Consider the following 10,142-nt stretch of genomic DNA (forward strand, 5'->3'; position numbering starts at 1 on the left):
TTACTGTGAATGAGAAATATTGAGATTGAGAAGGAGTCTGCAAGGTGTGGTATTAGATGTATAATTCATGATTTGTGAAAAGTTTGGAATGTAGACGTCGAGTAAAAAGATCCGTATAGCACCACTGTTCTGAGTCAAGTGTACCTGTTTGATGCTGGTGTGATCAGACTAGATGACCTTCACGGTCTTATCGATCATTCCTATCTAATACCGAATACTGTGCACGCATATTTTCTGTACCACCATCACTGCCGTTTGTTATGTATTTTGGTTCGATGAAAATAAAGACTCTCTCTCTCTCTCTCTCTCTCTCTCTCCCATAAGTACCATAACATTTGCTGCATCTGATAGAAAAGCTACAGATACAATGCACATAGCTTGTCAAAGCATAATCTTCTCGTCTACCAATAACAATAGCATAACAATAACCAATACCAGTAACGACGTACGATTGTTGAAGTATGAAAAATATAACTCAACGATGTTATGTTATGTTATGCAGAGCAAGGGAAAACGATTTAAGTATTGTCGCAAGGTTGAGCTAACGAGTTCGAAGTCGTCACTATCGCGAGATGTGAGATAACGCGGTACACTCATTATCGCCATCACCATCATATCTTCATTCTCTAACTGCGCCGTCATTTTACGAGCAGAGTATATTAATTAGGTCATGGTCCAACTCGTGATACTCGAATATCCCATCATGACCCTGGTTGTATTGTACTTGTATTATTGTATGGTGTATGCTTATTGGAATTGACCAGCGCTGGCGTAGCAATTCCTCCGAATTTCCGACTTGAGCATTATGTGTTTATGAAATCAATCATTTTTCATTACGTCACAATGAATATTCGTGAATAGTAGTCATTAGTTAAAAAATTATCGCCCCCACAAATTTCATCCTGGCTCCCCCTATGATACAAATCGTTTCAACCACGTCTTACCTGTTCATAGTATGGCAATCGCGAGGTGTTCTGTATTGTTCCATTTGGTTTTGAATCTAACTCCGTATTACGTCCTTTATCGAGCTGGTTGCTCTTGATAAAAGGTACGCGAAATGCTATTCGAGTAAATAAACGTAAATATGAATGTACTGTTCAAAGCTGTGTTTTGAATTAACACTGCTCTGCGTTTTCGTTATTATTGCTGTTGTTGTTTTTATTGTCTTTATTCACTGTAACACTGGTAAATAGCCTACACATACAGTCCGGGGCAACCTTGTTCCTAAGGAAAATGTCGAGATTAGAGTAAACTTACAATTTCAGTATTAAAGTCAAATTGATAGTTTCATAGTAGAAGAATTGTTACGTGAAAATGAAGAATCGAAATTAGAGAAGTTATGCTATGATTTGTGAGTCTAAACGTAAATCAATCCAGTGGTGCATTTAAGGTCTTCTGAACATTATGCATACTGCATAGTTCCCAGTAAAGTGATTTTTCTTTATTTGATTTTTTATAAATTTGACTTTTCCGTGGACATGTGGATGTAGGCCCATATTTATATATGTTTTGTATGACCGTTAATTTGGCATCGCTGGCGCGGAAGTTTAAAGACAATACCTTTGAGTGATTATATGTCACTTCCCTATGAACATGTGACGACCGTTATGCTTAGTCAACAAATTTAAGAGTTGAGTGGCTTGTTGATCTAATGACGAAGACCACCAAGAAGAGCGTCGTGTGCCCTTATACAGTGAACACTACAGAATACTGCGAAGCGATGAAAGGGTAGGATGGAGTGGATATGACTTGGTAACGTCTAGGAATCAAACATCAACCTGGACTTACGTATAGTAATAAATAAGAACATGTCAAAATGAGGCACACACTGGCGTAAATGAATATACAGTCCTTGATATGAGCTGTTACCTTCGTAATGAAATGGCATAGCAATCCGATAAGAGACTGAGGATGTCCAACTTTCCTCGCTACACATTCAAAAAACAGACTCACCAACGATTTCTCATTTAGCCTATACTGAGTATCCATGAATGGGTCATAAGCCGTTTGCTGTAAACCTGTCATTTATTGTTTCCTTGTGATCATAAAACTAAGACGGACATTATTTTTCCCCGAAGAGTATTCCTTCGTGTACAGATCCATTGAAATTAATTAGACGCCACACAAAGCACGTATATGTGGTTCTTAGGAAGTTTCGAAACACTGTGTCGCAGTCTTGTGGTGCATTGAAATGACGAAATTGTTAAAAATAAATCGGAAAGAATACGAAGTGTCGCTGATATTCTATTCGGTAACGAGCCAAAATAGAAACGAAGCTAACTGTGTCTGTCAGAGACCTGCGATAATTTCTGAAGATTGGGAGTAAAAGTGGGCCATGCGCTGATGTTTGAATTATAAAAATTTCTATTTTTTTTTTAAATCGTCACGTTAAATTTTGACGACAATCAAATAAGTTTTCTGATTCAAATAATTGGAAATCGTATATATTACTGCTTAAATTGTATTTTTATTGTAAATTATTGATCAAGTCCTTGCAAAATCGAAAGGTTTCCTGCGCATGGATGGAAGGCAAAATAATGGATATTGAGGTGTCTTTGTAATTTTGACTTGTCTCAATAGGCTTTGTATAGCACAGAGGATCAAATTCGATTTTAAGATTCTTGAGAGGAAGAATCTGTTCACGAGAGCCGATAATCCGTTCTAATCCAAGATCCGTCGGAAATCCATATCGTATCCGGATTTGGGTTATCGCTTTTGGCATCCGAGCCGGTTCACCTTTGGCACGTGTGATACTAATATTTCAAGCGAGATCTAATGTTCAATATCGGTTGTTGAGAGATGTTGACCCGAGGTCGAAACGTGATCATGATTACAAATGGGATAATGTCCTCAGCGTATAGTAGCGTTTCCATTGCGGGCCTGGAAAATGCCTTTGTGGAAGCAGAGGAGCCATGTTAATTGCGCAGTGTCTAGCAAGCCAGATTTCCATAAGGCCGTTATGTATCATGCCCAGCAATCTCGCCTTTCGCGTGGATGGGTTGTTTGCTGTGATATCTCCGTAGGATCGCCGTGTCAATATCCGGCCGATATCATTCTTATGAATGCTGACGAAGTATACGGTCATAAAATGTGGGGGGCGCTGCTGTAAGATACGGGCAGCGTGCTTTCAAGTTTGTCTGATTGACTTTGTTTAGCTGTTAGTAAAAGTAATAGTTTATGGTAGTGTCAGAAAGTTTCAGCCTATCAGTGACGAAACGGCTAATAGTCGTGGTGCGTTTCACGAACAGAGTGAGCACTTTACATACTTGCCATAATAGAAGGGAAGATAGTTCCCAGATTCGCTGTCTCTTTTCAAATACCATTTTCATCTTGCAAGATTTTGATTATGATCGGGCCATAATTTAATGGTTTTCTTCCGTCAGCGTTATGATCTATCAAGATTTTCGCACAATTGGCAATACCTAATGGACGTTGATCCTGTATCAGCAGTGTACAGAAAGTCGTGTCACATCAATATATGCGCTTATTCCTAACGTCATAAAATCTTGGATGTATCAGTTTTATTGCTGATATATCTTCGTTACAGCAAAACACAAAGATACCGCATATGTTACATGCGCATTTAAATGAGTCACAGGCTCACAGCAGTCGATGGGGAAATCGGTGTGTAATTCTTCGTAACGTAAGAGGGACAAATTCAGCTATCACTTGATGTGGACGTGAGATTGAAGACAGTGTGAATGACATTCATGATTTAGATTTAAACATTGGTTTGCCGCTCGATTTCAGAGCTCTATTTGGATTTGAAAATATCTTATTTGCCCCCACATCTTCCACCAGAAATTTGTCTGAATGTGTTGAAAACTCGATCTACTCTAACTTTTACTCATGTGGAAATGGCAAAGAAATCTTGAATCTAATCTATTCGATTGTACAATAATCTGGTCACTATCATCGACCCTAATGGTGAAAATGTAACGACATTTCGAATTCGCGTGATTTACGCATATATCTTGGCGGGAAATGATGATACAATTATTCTTAAACCTTAATAACAACACTGACAATATGTCATCAGATACCCCTGACTAATTACTTGCCCCTAGCGTCATATTATTGCACCCTGAATGCCTTTGTGTGAGACATCATCCCTTGCCTTTGTTCTATTGAAAAGGAGGTATAGACAATTAATATAGATAATATCAACGCTATAAGCAGAGAGGCTAAAGGTAAGTCCATTGATTTATGGGGATATGGTGTCAGTATTGGCATAAGGAAGAGATGAATAATGGCATATTCGGGTTAACAACGCGCACAGTAAATACAGGTGTAGAAAATAGGTGTATTTAGCAGATTTCTACCATAGACTAGGGTGCATATCAAGTTGGGGGCGTGAAAATTCACCGAATTAAACATGATGTATATGTAATGTTGCAATCGTTAAACTGCTGAAATGTTACTCGCTGCCTCTAACGAACATACATAATTGGTCAATGGTCATGGCAATACGTATATGGTATATCGTAAATAATCTGACGGCGTCTCAGTACAATGTATTCCAGATAAGCGCCAGAGTACATTCTACATTGGCTTATCAACTGTGGTAAAGTAGGCGGAGTATAGTCACGACGGAAACTGTGATCGTACAACCTATGATCTGGAGTTTAATTACGATACCACCTATATGGGGAATGTCCTGTTTGTTTGGAAATATGACAACGTTGATTTTGCTATGGTCTTTTGGCACCATGCAGATTACACATTTGCCTTCCCACTTCTGTTCTTCAATGCTGAATATAGGAACGCACGAACCTAACGTTGTGGCACACCTGTAACCACTAACCAGATCATGATATAACTTCAGTTTGGGTTCTATAATCTCAGTCACCGCCAATTCAAATACATGCTCATTGCTCAATTGCTCATTTACTCATCTCGGCAATTTGCAGCAAGTGTCGGTTCGCGGTATTCGTGCGATTCTGTCATGTGATAGTTTACGACACATAACTAATCATTGGATTATAATTGCTTATTGAAGTTATTGCATGTTAACAGCTACGTCGATAACCATAAAACACGTTTACTATTAAATCGTTAATCGGCAATACGAACAATTTGTTGTCTTCGGGCATAGCGAGAGAGTTGGTTGTTCCGTACGAGCCGATTCGCGACTATAGGGTACTAGCAAGATAAACAACTCTCTGAATATCTCATCAATATTTATTTTCGTTTTTTGATTCTATCATATAGGGTTGGCGTTACGTCTCCTTGATAGTTTATGAATTTTTATATTAGTATAGGCTATATTGCGTTGAATCTCTCGATAAAGATTTAGTAATTTTCAATTAGTCTGTCTATAAGTACACGGTGAACATATGTCTTTCCCGTCTATTCTTTACTGAAGTATGGTACTTTATGTAAGTTGTTTATCGGTAATCCTTTGTCGAAATCGTCGCCAAGCTCGAAAGGTCGGCAGATTTGCGTGTCATAGTTTCAGGCCGCTTTCCGTAACACGTTAGTGACGTTTATATTCCTGGACAAGTCCTTCTCCGAGTTGTTTGCGTTAACAGCGATACAGAATTGCGCCAAGGAGACGTCGGTCGAGGAAAAACATTATTTGAAACCAGGCGATGCAGCCCATTTATCAAGATAGCGAGTGGTGTTTTCCTCGAGTTTTCGTGAGGGTGTAGTACTTGTGTTTGAATCATTTGTTTATTTTTAAGACATTGTCCAAGTAACGGGACGTCATCAGACATTATCGATTGCTAACGAGCATTATTCACTTGTCTTGTATTGTTTTGTACGTACGTACGTCAATCGGGTGCACGCTTCTGATAAATTCCTGGCTTAGATAGCGAGCGGTCTTTGTAAGGCGCCTATGGTTCGAATGTATTTGGAGCGATTATAGTGTGAAATTGATGTAAGCGTTATTAGAGTGAGCGTTCATTCGGAGGCAGTCGCGTTGAAACTGTTCAGAGTTCAGTTCATGTACCTGCACCTGCATGTGAGTAAAATGACCTAAAAAAATACAATGAAATTTCGCAGAAAAATTCAAGATTATAGGGCAATATGATTGAACCTATGCGATCCAAAAGTGAAACAATATCTTCGCATAAAAATCCAACATTGTGAAACAGCGTGATGAGCTAGTGAAACCGCTGCGATCCGAATGTCCGGTGCATTCATTACCTTAACTCTTAACATCATTCAAAGGATGCCCGATTGTCAAAATATTGTACTCATAGTCAATCAAGTCATAGGCCTACTCGTATAATGCAGCCTGTAAACTCCGTACTTAGTTTATTTACTCCCGAGATTATGTCTATGTCTGTGGAAATGATCGATTGTTTTACCGTACATGCGATATTAACCGTGGTGAATCTGAAATGGCCGTCGAGGTAGCAACAAACATAATTTTATGTGTAATAGCCATGTAGTAATTATCACGCCTCCTTTATAAACAAACTGCGCCTTAACGATTGTCGTGTCCTGTATAGGGTCATATTGCGGTAAACTCGTTGTGATGACGCATTAAACTGCGACGGAGAAGATGTGTAATTGGGTTCCAGAAAAAATGACGATTGCCTTGCACACTTTTAAAATGGCGGGATTTGCGTTTATTGGTCGTAAATTTTAAGGCCGCACCTGTAGGGATTCAACCCTGACAATCAAAATATTTTAATATTTTTTTAATTCCCGTTTTTTTATGCCTGATTTCGTCGTAAGTTGCCGTAACTACTATATCACGGCTCTTGAGCTAGTTGAACATAATCAACATATCTGTATCTGTGACAGGAATCTACTGATTAGGCGACAGGATTGATTTTTCATTATCAAGCGTGTCAATCAATGTTTCCGATATATCTCCAAACTATGGCCAGCATCGAAACGTCTACCTTGTTGTGGCTGTTTATGGTATTCACGCTGACAATAATATGTGACAATGGTGATTTACAGCAGGCCGTAGCTGTCTACTTGAAACACGGTCTACTTACAGGGTTTTCAAGAAACCTGTTACGTGTATCACATGGCGAGGAGGAGCCTAGACGAGCCTCATACGCATGTCATGTAATCAGGCTGAAGCTAACTTGAAAATAATTAAATCGACCAACAACGTGTAACCCTTCTCGCCCAATTCCATGTCCGCAATTTAGTCATCTTAGACTACTCATTTCGCAACGTCCGGCGCATTGAAACAGCGATGCCTAATCGAATTAGTTTCCGATATCGTCACTGTATCATTAGGCAAAACGTGTCTATATGTCAGTGTTCTTATGTTGTCAAGTGTTCGCTATCACTGTTTTTGCCGTTTTATTTTCGTGTAAACTCACGTGAAATGTAATTGCTAATTGCCATTATTACGAGGTAACATCTTTGATCAAATCAGCACAGGAAGGCGAATTTCAATTGCAAAGAATTGCATACATTTTCTTTTCAAGTTCAGTTCAATATTTGGGGCATTCTTTGAGAAAGCTATTCTCGCAATTCCTTATTTTGGATTGTACCACGGGAGTTCCATTCTTCATTGTTTCTGGCTTGGCGCTCATTCTGTTGGATTGCATCGTATGTAATATCATGTTTGTTGGGATCTTATTGGATTAGCTTCAGGGGTCATCTACAATTAGCAATCGGCGCTGCTATTGTCGCTAGGAGATGAACCGGTCACGGGGTCGCAATCTTGTTTTGATTAGAATGTTTTTGCATGTGCTAAATTAGGCTACACTAGTAAGATGAGCGCCTGCGCACTTCAATCGTGAGTATTTCTCCGGAATGATAGTGGAAGTAACTGTTTGATTCATACGATTCGTTACACTTCATTGTATACCTGATTGTAGCAATTGTAGAATGACAGTGAAACCAGATAACTTGGATTGTGCGGCTTCTTGTTGATGTATGTTTGCTGATAGTTGTCTTGGTAGCTATAATATATCTTTTCACGATTTCTACGCAGGTATTCATTCGAAACCTTTTTCAGAAAACATAACTGTAACATCACGATGAGGCTATGGCGTAAATTCAACTTCGCATTCGGACCTTAAACGTGTCTTCGACATTTAAGTTACAGATATTGCCTAAATCAGTGGTTCTTAACCTTGCCTCCAGCGCCCCCCAAGGGGCGCTGGCGATTTTGAAGGGGGCGGAAACGCTCAGGGGCGATATGGGGGGGCGCTGGGCTCAGGTGGGCGATATGGGGGGCGCTGGAGAAAAATGGCATCGCAGTAGATGATGTGGTGGTAGGACATATCCAATGAGTATTCAGATCAAATTAACACCGAAAACTTCGTTATATATAGCCTACAAAAGACATATAGGTTTAATTGTCCATGGGCGCCTACATGACTGGCACCGAATGTTCCTGTCTTGGCAATCTGAGCCTCAGATGACGAATTCCATCTGGCAGGGAAAAATTATATGCCAGTGAAGAAATACCAATTGATATCCCTGTTGGGCGATATCCCTGTTGGGCGATTCTCTATTTTTTGATATAGCAGACAGGAGGTCACGAAATAACATCATGCAACGAAGTCATACCAACGGGTCCGCCCGCCCGAATATGTTTAAATATTAGTTACGGGCTCTACAGTTTCCAAGACACCTCGCAATGTTTGCTCTACGTTTTGACGAGTCTGCGCACACTCAACAACTCACTGCGCAGACCCTTGGACAACGCAGTGCGTAACGACTAAAAAAAGGTCATAACTTCGGATTTGTTGTGCGCAACGTAGATTTTCTGTGCGCAGAGATCGTGTCAGCACTGCGCACGTGCGCAGCTTAGAGGAAACATTGCACCTCACTCAGCTCTACCGATAAATCTGGTAACGTGAGCAGAGAGGACAAAAAATTGATAGCAATATATATACAATTCCCGATCTTATTGACCGATTTTATCATGAGTTATCGAAAATTTTCGCGCTTCGCACTGGCTCGCTAAACAGTACAGCTGATTTCGTGGCAAAAGCGAACACCGTGATGGGGGGCGGTCGGTTTATCACCCTATTGGAGCCCAAGACCCAAGTTTTTTCGGGGGGCCTGACGAAGTGCCGTTTTGTTCCTGCCAACGGGTATACGCCCGATGATGTATAATTATTATTGAGGGGTCCTACCTTCTCAATCACACATCACTCAGCTCTACCGGTAAATCTGTTTACGTGAGTAGAGAGAGGATAAAAATTGATATCAATATACATGCAATTCTCGATCATATTGGCCAATTCAATCATTAATTATTGAGATTTTTCGCACTTCGCGCGTCTAGGCGAGAATAGTTGGCTCAGTAAATGAACACCCAATATAGATGACTAGTATCAGCAAATAGCGGATAGCCGAAGGGGGGTCGGGGGAAAAAGCCCCCCGGAAGTTAGGTTTATCACCCGATGGGGGGCCCAAGACCAACGTTTTTTTTTTTGGGGGGGGCTGACGAAGTGCTGTTACGGCCCTGGTAACTAATTAATTGTACCTACGGGCACGCCCGAATATGTTTAATTATTAATTACGTGTCCTTTATTTTCCAATACGACAGCTCACTCAGCGCTACTGGTAAATCTGATTACGTGGGCTGAGAGGATAAAAAGTTTATAGCGACTTATATGTAATTACCACCTATTCATTCATGCATTATAGAAAATTTTTGTACCTAGGGCGACCATAGGCCACACAAACTTTGCTAACCATCGAAATCACGCTACGGAGTTCTTGGGGACGAAGCCCTCAAAAGTTTGCTTTATCGCGTTATGGGTGTGCAAGGCAATCGTTTTTAGGGGGGTTGACGAAGTGCTGCTACGGCCCTCCCTCTTACTCATTGTCTTTATTACATTCCTTACAATATGAGGTTGGGGGGCGCTGGAGCACGATAATTTTTGAAAGGGGGCGCTGGAGAAAAAAAGGTTAAGAACCACTGGCCTAAATGATTGCTGTATTAAGGTAGGCAGTGGGTGCATGCCAGATGAATAGACTAGAGTTACCATAGGTCCTCGTTTAAGAGGATTTGTCCTCTTTCTTGACTTTTTTGAAAGTGTCCTCGGAGGACGCCCAAATGTCCTCTTTTTGAGAATTTTGGTTTAATATAGGGCAAAATTTGACTGAAATACAGTAAATTAGCACCCGAAGTAACGCTCCGGCGGCGAAAAACCGTAATTCGTGGTTCGAGCCGGAAAGTTGACCTTTTTTTTAGTCAACCAACC

This window comes from Botryllus schlosseri, chromosome 6 (assembly GCF_051294905.1).
Source record: "Botryllus schlosseri isolate E-star chromosome 6, Bs_hap1, whole genome shotgun sequence".
Taxonomy (NCBI): domain Eukaryota; kingdom Metazoa; phylum Chordata; class Ascidiacea; order Stolidobranchia; family Styelidae; genus Botryllus; species Botryllus schlosseri.